The following is a 20922-nucleotide window of genomic DNA, read 5'->3' as shown; positions in this document are numbered from 1 at the left end:
GCAGACAGATGATGGAGTTGATGAAGAGGATTTATGTTGGTCACAGGGGGAGGATATAGATTCTTCTACCTCTGGTATTGAAGACCTCATTTTGGCTGTTAAACAGACTCTGAATTTGCCTGCGGAGGAAAAGGCTGCTGCACAGTGTGTGTTTAAAAGGAGCCGTAAAGATCCTGTATCTTTTCCCTCTGATAAAGGCATGATTGCCTTATTAGACGAGGCTGGCAAGTCTCCGGAGAAAAGGCTGGTAATGGCAAAGAGGTATGCTAACATGTATCCTATGCCTGAGGACCATGTTAAGATTTGGGAGAAAGTTCCATTAGTGGATTCCTCGGTGGCAAGGTTATCTAAGGCCACGGCTCTGCCAGTGCAGGGTGGGGCGGCCTTTAAAGATCCAGTGGACAAAAAGGTTGAAGGCTGTCTCAAGGCAGTTTGTGAAGGTGTTGGTTTCACCATGCGGCCTATCATTGCTTCGGCTTGGGTGGCGAAGGCCATGATCAAGTGGGCAGAGACTTTGGGGAGTCTTCTCCAACATGATGCAGAGGTTTTTTTCTCTGGCAGGAGAGCTACGATGTGCTGCTGAGTACATATGTGAGGCTAGCGAAGAGGGTGCCAAGATGGCGTCCAAAGTTTCGGTCACGTCTGTTACGGCTAGGAGAGCTCTCTGGTTGAAAGCCTGGGAGGCTGACAGTGAGTCTAAAAAGTCTCTGGAAATTATTCCTTTGAAAGGAGAGTTTTTGTTTGGCTCAGAGCTGGATGAGATTATCAAACAGACTACCGGGGGTAAGAGCACTTTTCTCCCCACTACCTCAAAGGCGACTGGATCAAAGTTTGGAGTGTTTAAGCAGTCCTTTCGTCCCTCCTTTAGAGGGGGAGCTACTGGCAGAGGTCAGTCAGGTCGTGGATGTTTCCAAGCCAGCAGGGGTAAAGTGTCTAAGTCCAAGATTGGCGCCTTTGCTAAGAAGCATACCGCCAAGGGGGAAGATAAGCCCTCTGCATGACGGGGCGGAGACTCCCTGTTCTGGAATCAGAGTAGGGGGTCGCCTCCTACACTTTCAGGACAGTTGGAGGGTGACCACGGAGGATCCGTGGGTACTCTCGATTGTTTCAGAAGGATATCGAATAAAACTCAGGGGTCAATCCCCTCACGGATTCCTCCCCACTCCCTTACCGAAAACCGCATCTCTCAGAGCTTCACTTCTGGGGGCTGCTTTATCTCTAGAGGAGAAAGGGGTAGTTATACCTGTCCCTCGAGAGGAAAGGAGAAAAGGCTTCTACTCGATACTTTTCTTAGTTCCAAAACCAGACGGGTCTTTCAGGCCCATTCTAAATTTGAAATCTTTAAATGCTCATCAATCGGGGGAAGACATTGGCAGTTCCAAGCACTTCCGTTTGGACTTGCAACGGCTCCGAGAGTATTTACCAAGGTGATGTCCATCATGGCTGCAGCTCTCAGGTTAAAGGGGATAATTATTATTCCTTATCGGGACGATCTGCTTTTCAAAGCAGAGTCGGCAGAATTGTTACAGGTTCACCGGGAAGTGGCGACACAGTTTTGAAAAGTCAGGGCTGGATTTTAAATCTACCAAAATCCCAGTTGACACCTACACAGAACTTGAAGTTCTTGGGGGTGATCATAGACACACATCTTCACAGGGTGTTTCTCCCAGAGTCCAAAGCGGTAGAAATTTGACTGAGGGTCTTGGAAATTCTACAGGCCTCAACACCATCGGTGTGGCAGGGTGTAAGATTGCTAGGAAAGATGGTGGCAACTTTCGACACCTTACAGTTTGCCAGGTTCCATTCCAGAATTTTCCAGTGGAACATCCTAGCCTGTTGGTCAGGGAATGGCAAGAGAATGAAAATGGAAGTTCTAGCCCTGTCACCGGAGTCCAGGGAGTCCCTCTTGTGGTGGACGGATGTGGAGAACTTGCAACTGGGGAGATCTCTCAGGTCCTGGGATTGGCTGGTCATAACGACCGACGCCAGTCTAAGGGGCTGGGGAGCAGTAGTTCTTCATCTGAGATTGCAGGGCCTTTGGTCAGTAGAAGAGTCGAGACTACCCATAAACATTTTGGAGCTGAGGGCAGTTCTAAATGCATTACTCTAAGCGGAATCCTTGCTGAAAGGGTCTCCGCTGAAAATACAATCGGACAATGCGACAACAGTGGCTTATTTGAACCATCAAGGCAGGACTCGCAGCAGGATGGCGATGGCGGAAGTCTCCAAAGTTTTCAGCTGGGCGGGGACAAACGTACCAGCATTGTCAGCGATATTTATTCCAGGAGTCAGGAATGTGGAAGCGGACTTCCTTAGCAGGGAATCCCTTCAGGAGGGAGAATGGTCCCTTCATCAAGAAATCTTTCAGGAGATTGTGAGTCGTTGGGGTCTTCAGGACATAGACCTGATGGCGACAAGATTGAACCGTCAGGTTCAGAGATTCTGTTCCAAAGTGAGGGATCCCACTGCTTGGGCAGTAGATGCCATGACAGTTCAGTGGGACTTCCAGATGATATACATCTTTCCTCCATTTCTCATGTTGCCAAGAGTGTTGAGGAAAATAAAGAGTCAGAAGGTACGAGCAATTCTGATTGCTCCAGACTGGCTCAGGAGGTCTTGGTACTCCACTGTACTGAGGTTGTCGAAGGATTCTTGGAGGCTTCCTCATCGACAGGACCTGTTGAGCCAAGGACCGTTTCTTCACGAGGACCCAGGTCGTCTCAATTTAACGGCGAGGCTTATGAAACCTCCTTATTAAAAAAGAAGGGGTTTTCTGATGAGGTCATCCAGACTATGCTGAGAGCTCGTAAGCCGGTGTCTGCAGCTAATTACCATCGGGTGTGGAAGATTTACATCAGATGGTGTGAGGGACAGAATTTTCCCACGTCAAGATTCAAATTATCAAGACTTTTGAATCTTTTACAGGATGGTTTTTCATCAGGCCTTAGTCTGCAATCCTTAAAGGTGCAGTTATCGGCCTTATCCATATTTTTTTCAAAAAAGAGTAGCCTTGCTACCTGAGATTCAAACCTTTTTACAAAGGGTTGCTAGGCTTAAACCTCCTTACAGGCAGCCGGTGGCGCCTTGGGACTTGTCTTTGGTCTTATCCATGTTACAGAATCCTCCTTTTGAACCATTAAGATCTGCGGAGTTGAAGTATGTGACGTGGAAACTTACTTTTTTGTTGGTCATTGCATCAGCCAGAAGAGTGTCTGAGTTGGGTGCTTTGTCGTACAAGTCACCGTTTTTGATTTTTCATGATGACAGGGCTGTGATGCGAACAGTCCCTAAATTTCTACCTAAGGTAGTGTCGTCTTTTCATCTGAATCAAGACATTGTACTTCCGGTGTTTTCTCCCCCAGAGGGGGTTAAAAATAGGGACAAACTAAAGAGATTGGATGTGGTTCGCGCCTTGCGAATAATACATTGAAAGGGTGAAGGACATTCGGAAATCGGATTTGCTCTTGGTGCTATATGATGTGCATAAGGTTGGGTGGCCTGCTTCGAAGCAGACCATCGCTCGATGGTTGAGATCTACCATTGCTTTTGCCTACTGTAGAGCAGGTCGACAAGTTCCGTCTTCGGATAAATGCACATACCACCAGGTCGGTTGCTTCCTCCTGGGCGGTGCGCCATGGGGCTACGGCAGAACAGTTGTGTAAGGCTGCCACCTGGTCCTCTGTTCATACCTTTACCAAATTTTACAGGTTTCATGAGTTTGCGTCGGAGGACGCTTCATTCGGATGGGCAGTGATGAGAACTGTTGGTCTGAGCGTACCCTCCCAAAGGACCGGCTCGTGAACGTCCCAATGTGAAGCTGTGTCACCGGACTGGACGAAAGAGAAAAGGGGATTTTTGTAAGAACTTACCGTTCGAACCCCTTTCTCTGAGTCCAGTCCGGTGACACAGCGATCCCTCCCTTACGCTCAGTTAAGTGTACCGTTCATGTGTTGCCATGTTATGGTTATGTTATGTTGCCTTAAACGATATATGCATATATATATATATATATATATATATATATATATATATATATATATATATATATATATATAAAAGATGTTCAGGCATTGTTCTGAGTTATGTATCCTAGTGTGCTCTTGAAGTTGAACTGAAGCATGATGGGATGCAGAAGGGAGGAGCCTGCTTCCAAAGAATTGAAGCATAGGTGCCTGGCTCCTGGCGGACCCCTCTACATCCCAATGTGAAGCTGTGTCACCGGACTGGACTCAGAGAAAGGGGTTCGAACGGTAAGTTCTTACAAAAATCCCCTTTTAACTCTAACCCAGTGGTTCCCAAACTGTGTGCCTACGCACCCTGGGGTGCCTCATGACACTTGCAGGGGTGCCTTGGGTTGGTGGACCAAGATCAATTCATATTATTTATGGTCAATGTACCAGGCAAAACCAATGCTTATGGCTGCCAATCATAATATATGTGGACAAACAGGAGCAAATCCTGTCCCTCACGAGATAACTGACCTATAAACACAATGCCCTTAATTTAAAAAAAAAACAATTCTGAATTTCTCGATTAAGAAGCATTTGGCCTAGGGGTGCCTTGAAAATATTTTGATGCTCTAGGGCAGGCATTCCCAACCACGGTCCTCAAGGCCCACCAACAGTGCAGGTTTTAGTGATATCCAGGCTTCAGCACAGGTGACTTAATTAGTACCTGAGTGATTCTGATTAAACCATCTGTGCTGAAGCCTGGATATCACTAAAACCTGCACTGTTGGTGTGCCTTGAGGACCGTGGTTGGGAAAGCCTGCTCTAGGGTGCTGTAATTCAAAAAAGTTTGGGAACCACTGCCCTAACCTCAATACTTCCCATTGGGATTCTCACTGCCGGCATGCTGAGAGCTGGGATATTGATTACATCCCCTTTGAGGAGAATAGTCACAGCTTTTCTTGCACATCAGGTGATAAAAGTCCAATAAAGAAAGGGGTCATGTGTTAAAACTACCAATCAATTGCTACTCCTACTTTATCTGACTGCCTGAAACCAGTAGATAGATCCAAAAATCTTCAAACAAGGAAGCAATACCACAGAATGTTGCAAGGCCAAACATCTATTACCGGCGCTTGTTACCTCCAATGCAAAAATGTTTTCAAAAACATTTAAGATTGCAGCCCAGTCGCTATACTACCATATTCATTTCAAACACTGATCGATTGCGGTTAAAATGCTCTCTTCATCCAGATGGGTGCTGGATGATGCTCAGGCAGTGGGACTATTCTGCCTTATGGGGGTCCACAACCCCCATAGAGGGAGAATAGAACCTGTAGCGAGCCCCCAAGGGGCTTCTTTGCACTTGCCCCCCTGTTGGAGTACTGGCAGTCGGGATACCCACTGTCGAAGGCGCATACCACACCCACCCAGATAGCCTGAGACACTTGCATAGGCAAAATTGCATATAAAAAAAAAACAGTACTTGTGTAGTTTCATGGCAGCAGTTACGTAGTCAGCGTGGTGTCCCTGTCAGAATCAGCGTAGTGTTCCCGCGATCAGCTTGTGTTTGCACCTATGTGTACGGTCGCGCCTAACCGGAGCTTACGCAGTTAGCGTAGTCAGTCAGCATTGTGTCAGCGCTTATTACATTGTGTGGGAACCATTGACCATTTTTGACCAGCCTGACATGACAGGTGTGAATGTGTTCCTGAAACACCCCTCATGTACACTCACCACCTCATGTATAATCTCTGCACCCTTCATTATCAGTGCTGCTATCTGTAAGATATCATGCCGATGTGCAGGGGCAACGTAAGATCAGACTGGCTCTCCAGCTGTCGATTTTGACAGCTGCAGGTGTCGTTACCCCATTGATTGTCTTTGTAACCTGGCTTTTGGGACTGCCAGCCCTTGGGTCCACAGAAAATGTCATTCATGTCCAGTGACCCTTGGGAGACCGATCAACATTACTAGGCTGATTAGTGGCATTAACAGCAATTGCTAGAGATGGTATTTTCTGTAATCCAGGGTGGGAGGGCTGGTGGCCTATGCAGGGGACCGCCCCACATGTCATAGCCCACAAAAATGGTGGGAGCACCCATAGAAACGCTGGGCGTACCACTATGAAGGCAGGTGTGTCGATGCCTGCTTGGGGCTGACGTCACATGACGTCAGCACCCCCCACCCCTTGAATTTGGCCACAACAAATGTCAGTCTAAACTGACTTTTTATTAACAAAGGGGGGGAAAATTGAATGATGAGCGTCCATCGAATGATTTGTCTCCCGCGCGGAAGTTTGCGAGCGGAAGTGTATACAAGCGTTACCTGCTTAATAGGCTGAGAATATATGCAGCCTAGGGAACAGGTCTGAATCATCCCTAAGTGATCAAATTAGTGGTCACTTCTGTTCTGCTGACCACACATGTGTGGCGGCCTTTCTGTGCTAACTTACTGAGTTCATGTAATCATTTTTATTGTCTGATAGGGTCCCAGATCAAAATAGCTTGAGAACCCCTGCACTAGAGAAATGATAGACAGAGTCTGATTGGTTGCAATGGGTAATATCACCTCTTTCCCTTTTTAGAAGTTTTAGTAAATTTTTAGTTTTAATACTCTGTAGTATTTAGTTTTAATACTCTGTAGGTATGTAGCTGTGTTTTGAAGGTACAGGATTGAAGTACAGAACAGTTAAGAATGTGGCCAAATTTGTTTGCACCCTTCCACACAAAAAAAAAGTCATAACAATGAAAGTGTGTGCATAAGATAACATGCAACATTTACAATGCATCATCAAAGTAAAAGGTATGGTACAGTATCATTCCAATGTATCACTGTCTCTTATTTACAGAGTAAGATCACTAAAATAGGAAAGAAAAAGAAATAGACTAAAATAATAAAATGGTACCACAACATATCGATGGCTCCGGGTCCAAATGTCCCTAGCACATCCCCTACACAGACAAGCCCAAGAGAACAGAATATACATCTAAGGGCAGGCATTGCCACACACCATTATGCCCTTTGCACAATATGTCACACAATGTTATGCTCCCATCACCATAATATGCCCCCACACGATAATGCCTCTTACAAATTATGCCCCACAGTAAGACTGCTGGTTGCTAGGGGTTTCTTGCTTGTTACGAGGGGTTTTATGATCATAGCCAGGGGTTTCTTGCTCATTGCCAGTGTTTTTATGCTGCTCAAACCACCTTTCCCTGGGGCGCCAGCAGCCAGTGCAACCACTCTGTCAATTTCCGGCACTTCCAGGATCGTGCTTTGTAAATCAGATGCTAGAGGTCTATCTAGTCTACACAAGATATCAAAGACCAATTCCCCCCAGGTGGCACCCATAGGCTGCAGTCTGATCAGCCTAATGTATAGATTGCATCTTTTCAGGTTCCAATTCCTAATACAAAGCCTCGATTGTATTGAATTGTAGCTGAGGCTTATCGGTTTGGGGATTGATGTGACCTAATGCTGTCGTTGCTGTGGCACAGAGTCTTACCGTGTTGGGAGGTTTCTCCCAGTGACCCCTCCAAGTGGTATTTGGGCTTTTGCTGTGCCCGACATTGTGGTTGTCTAGCCAGTTTGTGATCAAAGCGAGCAAAGCAGGTACTGAAGGATAAGGCATTAGCAAGCCCAAAGTCAGGCTGGGTCATACACAAATAAGCACGGTTTGCAGTACACTGAGATGAGGCAGAAGAATAGTCAGAAGAGCAAGCCAAGGTCAATAAATTGAAGTCAGAAGAATCAGAATAAGTACAAGGGACTTCTGAGCAGGTTCGTGAACCTATACTCTGCCTGGGATTGCCCACCAGGTAGTGCCTTTTATTGGTCTTGATGCATCACAGATGCTCATGCGTAGTGACAGCACAAATGCATCTCTGGTGCGGCCGGCGAACCCTAAGGAGGCCACGCACCTGTCATTAAACTCATGCAACTCTGACAGCCGAGCACCCGGTCTTGCCGCCTATTGCGATTCTAGTCGATTCTTGCTGTGCCGTCTCAACCAACAGCAACTCAGATGTCCGCCCAGGACCCCGCTGCCATCGCCCAGTGCACCAATGACTCCGCATAGGGTAAGTGACCTGAAAAGACAGAAGACCTGTGACATCGCTAATCTGTGATCGTCAGCCTCTAAGTCACTTTCCTTTTTTCCTATAAAATAGTTATGCTTTGAAGGAATCCCAGATTACGTCCACAGACGTGGATCCCATATTATCTACAAATAACCATCCCACACAGCCACAAGATCAGAGCTGGCCTTCATTTGAAGGAGCCTTGAAGGGTGAAGCTTCCAGAACAACCTTCCCTTCTGGCACGCCACCTCAACCCAGGGCCATCTTAACATATAAGAAGTTGTTACCAATGGTAAGACAGGTGCCCACAGAGGTGTATTTTTTTTCAAGCCTCACACACAATGGAGGGTCAATTCGCCAAAGGGTTAGGGGCAAGTTATGAAAGCAAATAGTGGAGCGCAACAAAGGTTCAGTAGGATCAATTGGATATTACAAAATTTATAAATGTATTACTATATTATTATTTTCACAGGTAATAAGTTACTTTGACAAGAATAACAAATATTATAAAAAAAAATAGAATATAAAAACAAGTGTTATAGAACACATTCAAAAAATGGTATACTTATTGTTGGAGTCCCTCTTGTTCCTAGATTGCTCACTTCTTAGATGGAATGGTCCCCCATTATGGAGGAAAGATGTCAGCGTGGGAGTCCATATACCTGGCTTGGTTAAGGGAATGTTATGCTCCAATGCTAGAAATCCGGGATTTGATAGGTGGTGGTCTCCAGTTGCTGTATTGTGGTGGATAAAATGACTTGATCAAGTTGGGGTGAAGGTTTAGAGTTGGTTCAATATGGGAAGTCTGTCCAGCACTATTACTTTTAAGCTCAATTGGACATTAGAGGACCTGGACAGACTTCTCGCATTGAACTAGCTCTAAACCTTCACCCCAACTTGAGCCCTGTCCTTTTGAACATCTGCAGCAAAAACAGCAATTGTAGATATCGTCACCACGTTTTTAGTTAAGGGACCTTTATTGTGCCCCATGTGGAGGATCGTATCATGATCCTTGTAATGCAGAATCTTTGCTATGAAGGCGTGAGTAAGGGGCACCAGGAGGCAGGAAACAGGTAGATATTGTATGACCTTGTTCCACTGGGTCCGTGTGGTACTACACAGTCAGTTTATCATTATAGCTGTAGCAGATGGCTGTTTTATATATAGCACCGGGCATATTTATGAATGGCCTGCTTATTTAGCTTATCTGAGGCAGTATTTAGGGCGCACTAAGTATGACTAAAATTTATAGGCCTCAAAATGGCCGTGCGTTCCAGCTAAATAGGATAGGAGCTCACTGGCAAATTAGGTCACTTCCTATGATTCTCATCTCATAGGTACTAAGAAATGTGTCTTATATATAGGATGGGTGGAGACATCAATCAGTTTACAAACAATTATCAATACATAATATAAACCAACATTAAATACTAGTTGGTACCCATCTTTAAATATCAATCACTATATTAAAGATAAAATAAAAATAAAACAAGGACTTGATGTCATATGTATAGATCTTATACAGGAAGGAGCCTCTATTCCCGTATTCATAATGTTTTCATAACTATATAACTACACAATATTCAATTTTGTACCTCTATAATAATTAATGAATTAATCACTTAGCCTATATGTATATATATATATATATATATATATATATATGTATATATATATATATGTATATATATATATATATATATATATATACACATACATACACATACATATATATATATAGTAAGTCCAAAATATCGGTACTCTAATTTCTTATGCCCGGTGCCCTCCTGGGTATGCAGTCTAGATATATGGGATGGATGGCGGCACTCACGGCATGTAAATAAACAAACGCTGCTGCAAGCTGGAGCATAACGTTTCAATTCGTGTTAAGAATTTTCATCAGAAGCCTTCTGATGAAAATTCTTAACACAAATTGAAACGTTAAGCTCCAGCTTGTAGCAGCGTTCGTTTATTTACACGCCATGAGTGCCGCCATCCATCCCATATATATTTGTTCTCTTGACATAAGTAGCCTTTACAGCAGCATTCCACATTGTGAAGGCTTACAAGCTACCAGAAAATTGTTGGAATCCGATCCCCAATATAGTGGCCCTCCTGTCCCTCTCTTCATCCAGCTACTCGAGCTGACTCTTAGTCGAAACTTTTTCATTTTTAACAAAGCGTTTTTTCAGCAGCGAACGGGGTGTGCCATGGGATCCCCCGTGGCACCCTCGTTCGCTAATGTATGCATGCACTATGTGGAACACGACCTTTTTTTACAGTCTGGCTATGCTGCTTCGATTTGCTTTTATTTAAGGTACATAGATGATGTCCTGCTGTTTTGGACTGGGTCCAAAACATCCTTTGAAGAAATGATCCATGAGATCAATCACAGAGAATGTCCTATCAAGTTTATTTACGACCTAAGCCAGACATCCATACATTACTTGGATGTTGAAATTTCGATGGATAATGACAAGCTGGAGATGGCGATTTTTTTCCAAACCAACCGACAGAAACACGCTGCTGAGTGCCCAGAGCCACCATCCACTGGCACTCAAAAAAGGCTTGCCCTTCTCACAGTTAATCCGGGTAAAGAGGATTACCAGTAGAGAAGACCAATTACCCACTGATTTGGACAAAATGGTCCAAAAGTTTGCGCACAGAGGGTATTCCTCACGCACCCTGAGAGATGCCAGGGATAAAGTAGACAAGATACCCCGTACACAACTGTTGCAGAAATCTGGCCCCCAAAAAAACCTTCAGGACAGACTCGGTTGGGTACGTGAATTCAATCATGCGGACAATGCCATTTCGAAAAACTCCAAATTGCTTTGGCCTGTCATTCAGGCCCTTATTCTGATCGGTGCGTACTTTCCCGAATTCTTTTGGATCGCGTTTTGTAGCCGTCTGCGCATGCGTGGGGAACGCCATGCGCATGTGCCACGCATGGTCTCCGTACTTGTTCTCATGAATACCGTACAGAAACAGTCGGCCAATATGGGTGTGTTATGGGCGTCATGCGGAATGACACAGGGGCGTAGTTTCAAAGTGGGCTAAACTGGGCGGAAACATGGGCGGACACGGGGGAGTACACATATTTTGGTAGGCGTGCATTCGGACAGCACGCCGAATGCACGCGAACAAAAAGGGAAGAAATGTGCGGTGTCCAAAAGGCTAGTATTGCTTAGCGGACACCACTCGGTCATGCGCTAGGCAATCGGAACGCCTAATCAGGACGGACGCACCTCAACCAATGTCAGCTGAACACAATACAATCACCTACTTTACTCATTACTTGTTAATTACACGCTTCTCACTGCTTCAATTGGAACCATTGCAGCTTAAAGGGAACATTACATGCTGCACTTGTCACACACTTTTACACTGCAAATAATGAACACAACTTAATATTAATAATACTAATACACATGTCACTTCTGCATGTATCAATTAATACAGACATTTGTGGGGCCAAAATAACATTTATTAAAGAAACTTAGAAAATAATTTCGAAACCATCTCAAAATAAATGGTACCATAACAGGACTAAAAGTAAATAATATATAATAAATAGCCACAGCAGAATCATTAGGAACACATCAGGTGGCTTCACAACAAAAGTAGAGCACCAACACTTCAAGTACAGCACACAGTAATGCTAGCCGAAACTGGGCAACAGGGGAACCAAACATGACATTTGAACCGCGGGCAAATGTGGTGACCCTCGGCACGGATTTTGACACAGGATGCTGACACACACAGCTCAATGGAAGATTTGGGAAGACATAACGGTGGAGATTAATGGGGACACAAGTTCATTTGCGGGCACGTTTGCCCCTGGCAGGCTCCTTGCCACATGCAGCAGCTCTTCGGCCTCGCCCACGGCCAGAGTCAGATGGTGTGTCACGTGGAGCACATGCTGGGGAGGGGGGGGATCTTCTTCCCCCTCTGGCAGCAGGGAGTGATGATGGTGGTAATGCACCAGAAGCGGGTGACATTAGGACCCTATTGGTGGTAACTAGCTCCACCATAAGTTCATTATGGCGGAGGAGGAGTTCATTTTGCCGCAGGGCTTGATCAGCCAGCACCTGCAGGCTAGCAGCAATAGCCTGCATGCTCGCAGCAATACTCTGCTGGCTGGTGGTCAAACCCTGCAGCACCTCCTCGGCCCTACGCACCCGCTCTGATGCCGAGTCTCCCTGCTGCACAATACTTTCTAGCACATGCCCCCACGTGGTTAATTCAGCTGCGGACATTGCCGGCTGCTGCTGCACGGGCCTGCTACTGGGGCCAGGTGGCACAGACTCCACAACCTCCTCAAGAGATTCTTGACCAAGCGGTGGGGATGCTGTTGAACGAGAAAATACCAATTACCACACATTCCATGCAAAATTCAAAACATCTACTTATGGCCTGGCAAATAATTACCTTCAAGCGTAGAAACCATCACTTCCGCTGGGGACTCGCTGTCTATGGTGCTCACCCCCCGGACCTCCTCCACTGCTATGCAGCACTGTGCCATCTCTTCAGGGGGGTGAGCTTCAGCTTGGCAGGCATGGGGCCAGCCCCAGAGGTGTGGCTGTGTTCCCACCGCTGGGTCAATTTCTTCTTGAGGTTGCCTTTGAAGTCGTGCCACCTGCAATCAAAGTGTACATATTAATACATGTCACTCCTCATGTTTGCTGTAGCACCCATTGCAATCTGAAACATAATACAACATGTGCCTACTGACACCAAACTTAGATTATATTAATTTTGAAAAACAACCCTTAGAAGATACAACCACAGTCACCCTACAATAACTATCAAATCAATATCATGGCAAACATGCCTGTGCCTCCAAGCAACGTGACCACCCATTGACCAACTCCATCTAATATTGAATGTAAACATTACTGGACTTGTACTGCTCAAATGTAACACACATGTACTTGCCTCTTCTTAACGTGCTCCGCCTCACGAACTTGTGGAGCCACCGCATTAATCTCCGCCGTTATCTCCTCCCAGATCTTCCATCTCCTTGTGTGTGTCAACTTTACCGGTGGGCACTCTATCAAATCACGTGCCCGGGTCACCAGGATGTCAAGCTCCTGCGGTTCATATGCCATGTTTCTTGTGGTTGGTTCCTCTGTTGCCCGACTGCGGCCACGGGCACGACCACTGGCACTGCCACTGCCACTGGCACGGCCACGGCCACCGGTTGCTGTACTTGAAGTGCTGGCCTGGCTACTCTGTTGGGAAGCCACCTGCTGTGTTCCCAATGATTCTGCTGATGCTGAGGATGGGCCAGCTGCTGATTGGCCTGATGTTGATGGCCCATCTGGCTGCTCTGGGTTGAGGGGGACATAGGTGGTGTTGGACTCCATGCGGGACAAGAGGTTCTGCACCACCTGTTCTTCCTCTGACTCTGAGCCAGCCATGTTTGCAACAACTGTTTGCCTTTCTAGGACCACTTTAAATACTATTTTTGTAATTGGCGTTCATCAGCTGCAACCTGCGTTCCGTACGGCCGCGTTCCGTACGGCAGCGTCAACCGTGCGGCGCATACGGCACGCCCCTTGGTGTGGATAAATATTTCACAAAAACCTGGCAAACTGAGTAAGTCTGATTTAGTAGCTAAATGCAGATTTGAACACCAAAGACCAAATAAAACTGAGGTCACACATGAAATGTATATTTGAATGTACATCTGTACTGTGCACTTGTTTGGTATGTAGTACAACTGACACTACCCATTCCATATGTAAATCCAGTCCACCACTTAGCCACAAGTAATCAGTGCTAGCATCCAAATCACATGTGAAAGCACTCCAAATTCAGGCTGGATGCTAGCTACTTTTCATTCCACCTCTGTAGTATGGGCCAGTAGAAGGTAAGTGTACACATGGCAGCATGGCCTTATTTTGGCAAAAGGTCTGCCACTATTTGCTATGTTTCTGCTGCATAGCTTTCATTATAAAATAGCTGTTTAGTACCTTGTTGAGTTATGTGTAAGTGTCTAGTGATGCAGACTATTTCACCTGTTGCTTATACCCATGTTTGGTGAATGTTAGAGATTATATATAATGTGTGTCCATCTTATTTTACACTGTCTGTTTAGGATGGGTGTGCGATGCAATGGGTTAGCCGTCTGTTCGGGCGCATACACGCTGTTAGTGTTAAAATGAACAATAAAGTTAATACCAAATATCACTCTGATCAACCAATGACAGGACATGATGGTTTGATTTGTGCCATTGCTAAGATGGCGTCCTATGGCAGAGCAGCCCCTTTTTCCCCTGCAGAGCTAAGGACACTGGTCGCCGTTATGGAGACCAGGCTGGGCCGTGCAGGGCCATTCATTACTAACAGGCAGAAACGTAATGCCTATGCGGTGGCCCGCCGGCGCATTTACGCCCGTACGCAGGTGCGGCGGACCATCGCACAGCTGGAGCGGCGGTGGTCCGACTTGAGACGACGCCAGCCGGATTTGCTCCAGCAAATCAGGGCCAGCATAGCGAGATGTGAGTGTTTATACATGAAATGGCCATTTGTACATGATTGCTTACATGACCTTATTTAAGGCAATAAGGCCACCAGCCTGATCATGAGTGAAACATGGCATACACTATATGTGTGCTACTTCCTGTTTGACACCCTGTAATGGTGATAAAATATGTCATTGAGTAGGATTAATGTTTGTGATGCTTACAATGGCCCAAATGTCACAGCATACCTGCCATGTTACAGGCTGTGTTTTGTAAAGGCCACAAAGGAGCTGTTTGCCTGTACAATTATCTGCACTTATAACCTTTGCATTTATAGCTTGATAAGGCTTAATACAAATGACCCCTAATCAGCACTTTTTTCCAACACAGCACGGGATCGAGCAAGACAGGCCCGGGAGGAGGCAGAGGTGGCCCAGGAGGAGGTTGGCCAACCAAGGGCCCAGGAGGTGCCTCAGGAGGAAGGGATGGTGGAGGAGGTGGCACACGAAGTGGAGGAGGAGGAGGAGGATGGGTGGGCGGTGGAGGCGCTGGCAACAGAGGAGGAGGTGCCAGCAGTGGAGGCCCCTAATGAAGAGGATGAGGCCTGTGAGGTCGTCCAGGCGCCAGAAATTGGTATGTATACATAAGGATTAATTTTTACTTTTGTCATCTACTATTTGCTATGTAGCACTGGTGATTCAATTGTGTTTTTCAATACTATAAAGTGATTAAACAAACTGGGTAGCAACAGACACACTTAGGGGTTAGATAGGGTGGGCAAACCATCCCTTTCATCCAGGACACATATTAATGACACAGGTTGTGGGGATGGCTTTCAGGTCGATTTTAAGTGTCAATGAACCAGTGTAGTTAATCTGTATCCTGGAAGAAAGGGATGACGTGCTCATGTAAGGGTTACATGTCCCTGCTGCAAGCGTACAATCTGTAGCCTCATATAGGTGAGTATAGTTTACAGGTGCTTAATTTGACCAAACTAGATTCAGTATGGCATAAATGGAGTATGGACAGGCGTGGCTTAGACTGGAGTAACAAGTGGTCAGTGCCCCTGGGCCTTCCTGTAGCTAACCACCCCCTGCGGTCTGCATGTATGTTTGCCACCATAATTGTTAGATGATTTGATCTTAGTAATGATTTTGTGCATGGGAGTGGCTTAGTGCTGCAGCTTCACCTAACTGGCATTATGACAATGATTTCTGGAGCAGACCATCAGCAGGCAAGCAATGCTTGATTGCACCAATGTACTGTGCATTCCTGAGAGTTGTGTAACTCCCCTGCCAGGCTCCATCATATAACAGACACTGAACTTTGTTTGCAGAATTGTGATTGGTGCAGCGCGTGACATGCTTCTCAGAGCTTAGTCATGGGTGGGTTTGGATTGAGAAGGAGCAGTATGACTGTGAGGTGTTCTACAGAGTAAAGGGTATAGGGCCAAAATCAGGCTTTCCATGTAGTATGTATGCATGTATGTATGTATAGGTGTATGTGTCATATATATAGATATATATATATATATATATATATATATATATATATATATATATATATATATATATATATATACACACACATATACACACACACCTGTCACGGTGCATGTTTAAAATGTAGGTTTGACTATGTTAAATGTATGCATGAATATCATTATTCATTTTTCTATTTGTATTTCCTCCACAGATGAGTCTGCCCAAGCAGAGGAGGGTCGCCGTGGGGCCCTCCTAAAAATTCGAGGCCTGATGCGGCAGATGTTGTCCGAAATGGACCGCCTCATTGATGCGGAAAATTAATTTATGGCCCTTTTTTTTTCATTTTTATAATAATAAATAGTTATTTAAAGTTCAAAGTTGTCAGTTCAAAGTTTAAAGTTCAAAGTTAACATGCAAAAGTATATGTGTAACTTGTTTAAAATCTTTTAAATAAGCAAAATGTAAATAGTGTATATAGATGTATGTTAGGGTCACATGCTGTAAGGGTTAATGTGTGTCATGAATGTAGTAGGAATGTGGGTCAGTATAGATGAGCATCTAATTGATTGCAATTGATAACAATCCCTTTTTCAGGAGGTTGCCTAATTGCCTAAGTGGGTCATGTGATCGCTGTGTGTACTCAGTAAAAAAGTGTGGGATTGAGCGTAAATACTTCGCATTGGGGCGTACGGACAGCTTCCCGTACGTTCTGACGCGGTAAGACCGTGCTTGTGCGGGAAGACCGTGCAGAATCTGTACGTTTCCACCGCACACGCACGGTTTGTATGTCGTCCGTACACACGCCCTGTTCTTAAAGAGTGAGTCCGTCCGAATGCGGAGGACACGTGGGCGTTTCTACGGACGTTAGCCGTACGTCACCGCACAGCGTGGCGTGCGGACCGCACCGAAAGAATTCGGGAAAGTACGCACCGATCAGAATAAGGGCCTCAGTCCGACAAAGACCTCAAGACTCTGAAGAATGTAACCCCAATGGCATGCTACAAACGTGGCCGTAACCTGTGGGATTGGGTCGTTAGGACGGACATCTCTCTCAGACTGCCCCCCAACACACAACGCAAACCGGGGGGGTGCACCAAGTGTGTGGGGTGCACTACATGCAGTGGCATGCGCAACACGAAGTCCTTTCCACACCCACATTCAGGACATCAAATTCCCATCAAGCACGCAGTCACCTGCACCAGTACCCACATGGTATATATGATCACTTGTCCCTGTGGTCTATGCTACGTGGGTAAGACCATAAGGACGTTCCGTGAGCGGATAGCGGCTCACAGGTCCACCATAAAAGCTGCCTTAAATAACAAAGATAATGACCAGCCGGTGGCTAGGCATTATGCATCAGCAAAACATTCCCTATCAAATTTGAAATACGTGATAAATTAACCAAGTCCCTCTGGATGTTAGAGGTGGTGACAGGGCCACTAAGTTACTCAAATTAGAGACTTACTGGATTTTTAGATTGGAGACAATGAATCCGAAAGGTCTCAATGAACAAATGCCATTTAACATTTTCCTTTAGGTTTCTATGGGCCTATTCCTGGAATTGACAGGACTTCTTGATTTTTCATGTTGTTACCTATGTCTGTTGTGTTAATGTAGTATGATGTACATTTTTTGCTTATTTTTGACACTGTTTCATGCCTTGTCATTCCAGGCCCTAGGCAGCCGGTTGCTTAGCAACCTGACGGCAGAATCGGATGTCCCACAAGCGCCATACTGTGACTGGCTAGGAAGCGTCAACACCAAACTTAGTTGCCAAGGGAGGTGAGAAGCCGACGGCGCCTTGTTTCTACAAGCGGAATGCAGGATCATTCATTATGATTGCGCCTCCTCGCTGATGTGAGCGGTGAGCGCTGCTGGCGTCTGAGGTCTCCATGACAACGAGGAGACGGGCGGGACACAACCGGATGACGTCACGGTGCTGGGGAAACGCTGCACGGGGATCCGGAAGTAGCGAGGACACTGACACCGGCTGTCTGTGGGCGGAGAGAAGGAGGAACATTGCTGCACACACGGTATTTATGTCTGCTTATTGTACACTGTCTTTTGGTTTGTCTTGAAAACTGAGTAAAATCCGAAACGTCGACTTTGACCTTGAGTCCTGAGTTGTTTGTTCATTGAAATCCGAGTGAGTGCTGCTGTGGCGTGCATCCAGCGTGGCGTGCGGACCGCACCGAAAGAATTCGGGAAAGTACGCACCGATCAGAATAAGGGCCTCAGTCCGACAAAGACCTCAAGACTCTGAAGAATGTAACCCCAATGGCATGCTACAAACGTGGCCGTAACCTGTGGGATTGGGTCGTTAGGACGGACATCTCTCTCAGACTGCCCCCCAACACACAACGCAAACCGGGGGGGTGCACCAAGTGTGTGGGGTGCACTACATGCAGTGGCATGCGCAACACGAAGTCCTTTCCACACCCACATTCAGGACATCAAATTCCCATCAAGCACGCAGTCACCTGCACCAGTACCCACATGGTATATATGATCACTTGTCCCTGTGGTCTATGCTACGTGGGTAAGACCATAAGGACGTTCCGTGAGCGGATAGCGGCTCACAGGTCCACCATAAAAGCTGCCTTAAATAACAAAGATAATGACCAGCCGGTGGCTAGGCATTATGCATCAGCAAAACATTCCCTATCAAATTTGAAATACGTGATAAATTAACCAAGTCCCTCTGGATGTTAGAGGTGGTGACAGGGCCACTAAGTTACTCAAATTAGAGACTTACTGGATTTTTAGATTGGAGACAATGAATCCGAAAGGTCTCAATGAACAAATGCCATTTAACATTTTCCTTTAGGTTTCTATGGGCCTATTCCTGGAATTGACAGGACTTCTTGATTTTTCATGTTGTTACCTATGTCTGTTGTGTTAATGTAGTATGATGTACATTTTTTGCTTATTTTTGACACTGTTTCATGCCTTGTCATTCCAGGCCCTAGGCAGCCGGTTGCTTAGCAACCTGACGGCAGAATCGGATGTCCCACAAGCGCCATACTGTGACTGGCTAGGAAGCGTCAACACCAAACTTAGTTGCCAAGGGAGGTGAGAAGCCGACGGCGCCTTGTTTCTACAAGCGGAATGCAGGATCATTCATTATGATTGCGCCTCCTCGCTGATGTGAGCGGTGAGCGCTGCTGGCGTCTGAGGTCTCCATGACAACGAGGAGACGGGCGGGACACAACCGGATGACGTCACGGTGCTGGGGAAACGCTGCACGGGGATCCGGAAGTAGCGAGGACACTGACACCGGCTGTCTGTGGGCGGAGAGAAGGAGGAACATTGCTGCACACACGGTATTTATGTCTGCTTATTGTACACTGTCTTTTGGTTTGTCTTGAAAACTGAGTAAAATCCGAAACGTCGACTTTGACCTTGAGTCCTGAGTTGTTTGTTCATTGAAATCCGAGTGAGTGCTGCTGTGCAATCCCCTCTACATTCTCCACGTGGGCAGCACCCCGGTCTTATATCACATTGCTTTGCTGGAGTGCCGGTTCCATCCATCTATATATATATATATATATATATATATATATATATATATATATATATATATATATATACTGTATATATAAAGGGCTAACATAAGAAAATAATGAAAACAAAATATTGTGAAAGTTTTTTTTTTTTTAAATTTAAACCGGAGAAGATATGTAGCCTTCATTTTCCACTCACATTCCACCGACCACCAAATAGCTCAACTCCAAAAAAAGGTTACAGGAAGCAATTTAGAGGATTATTTTCATTTAGCCCCCTCGGGGCCACAGTGTCAAGATTATAAATCCACATAGGCGTGCGCAGCCCATTTTATTAGTAGGTGCACAATTGGAGGGGCATGCCTATCACTGCCTACTGGGCATCGATGCAAACCAGCACATACTGTTTGAACGGTGCGATGGGATGCACGTGGGAGCGCGCATTGCATTGCACAGTAAAAACGCACCATGTATGGGCACCTTTAGTCCATCTAGCAGTAAGTTTGTTACAATATATTCCCCCCTTGGCCCTCTCTCCCCTAACAGATGCCTGCAGCAGACACTCAGTGACTGCTGCAGCAGCTCCTACCCACCACAGTCAGTCAGTACGAGTACTGTACACTACTCAATGTGCATATCATTTTGAAATTTATTACTTTACAATTGAATTGCTATTTTTCTCCTCACCAAGCAAAGAAAATACCTAACTTACAATAGCTTGCTTCCTCCTAGGATGCAGCTCACGCTGGCTCCTGCTCAGCGTGGTTATCACTCGCTGCCTGCCTGAGGTACAGGAGGTTGTGCTGCTGAGAGTCTGCTGACAGTAACTCTCTGGGAGCGCAGTTGGGAGGACGGATGCGCACTGTGACATCACAGCGTTGTGCGTGCCGGAGCTGGAAGCTGACTTGAATGGAGCACCGCGGCCGGCCAACGGGTGCTGCTACTGCTGCTGCATATTTTGCGTGCAATTCTGTGGGGGGTGCCGGCGGGCATTAGGAGGTGCCTGTGCACCCCTGGCACCCCCGGCACCCCCCGTGCGCACGCCTATGTATATCCACTGTACCTCTTGTTGTCTTAGTGTCTTAATTCTGTCGCTACCTCTTGTAGGCAAAGGGATATGGTCTATCAGCATTGATTTTATATAGGCCACCTGATGTCCACACTCCATGCAGTGTTTTGCAACCGGTTTGTCCATTTTGCCCGTCTCGAAGGCAAGCCGAATAGTATATCAGTGGTTTGCTATACATTCACGAAATGGTATTGTTGTCATGCCTACATAGTAGTATTAGCAATGGCATGTCAAAATGTAGATACAGATGTTTGATTTTTAGGCATTTCCCACTGTGTGGGTGTGCAACGGTACCTCCAACCAACATAGTATTACATTGCATGCAGCCCGGTTTGCCCGAGCGAAGCCACTGTGTTCCCTT

The 20922-nt window shown here is 46.0% G+C and overlaps 1 long non-coding RNA gene across 2 annotated transcripts in view; it reads right to left on the bottom strand.

Moving 5' to 3' along the window:
* Nucleotides 1-20922, bottom strand: part of LOC146057668 (uncharacterized) — a 70040-nt gene that overhangs the window by 24802 nt on the left and 24316 nt on the right. The window contains exon 3 of one of the 2 annotated variants that reach the window (XR_014469762.1): nucleotides 7874-8041. This is a non-coding gene — a long non-coding RNA (uncharacterized LOC146057668). Of the gene's footprint in view, nucleotides 1-6631; nucleotides 8042-20922 lie in introns of those variants that run through there. The other variant, XR_014469761.1, reaches the window with a different exon arrangement.

This window comes from Crinia signifera, chromosome 2 (assembly GCF_055691185.1).
Source record: "Crinia signifera chromosome 2, ASM5569118v1, whole genome shotgun sequence".
NCBI lineage: Eukaryota > Metazoa > Chordata > Amphibia > Anura > Myobatrachidae > Crinia > Crinia signifera.
This window is presented reverse-complemented; position numbering and strand designations above follow the sequence as displayed.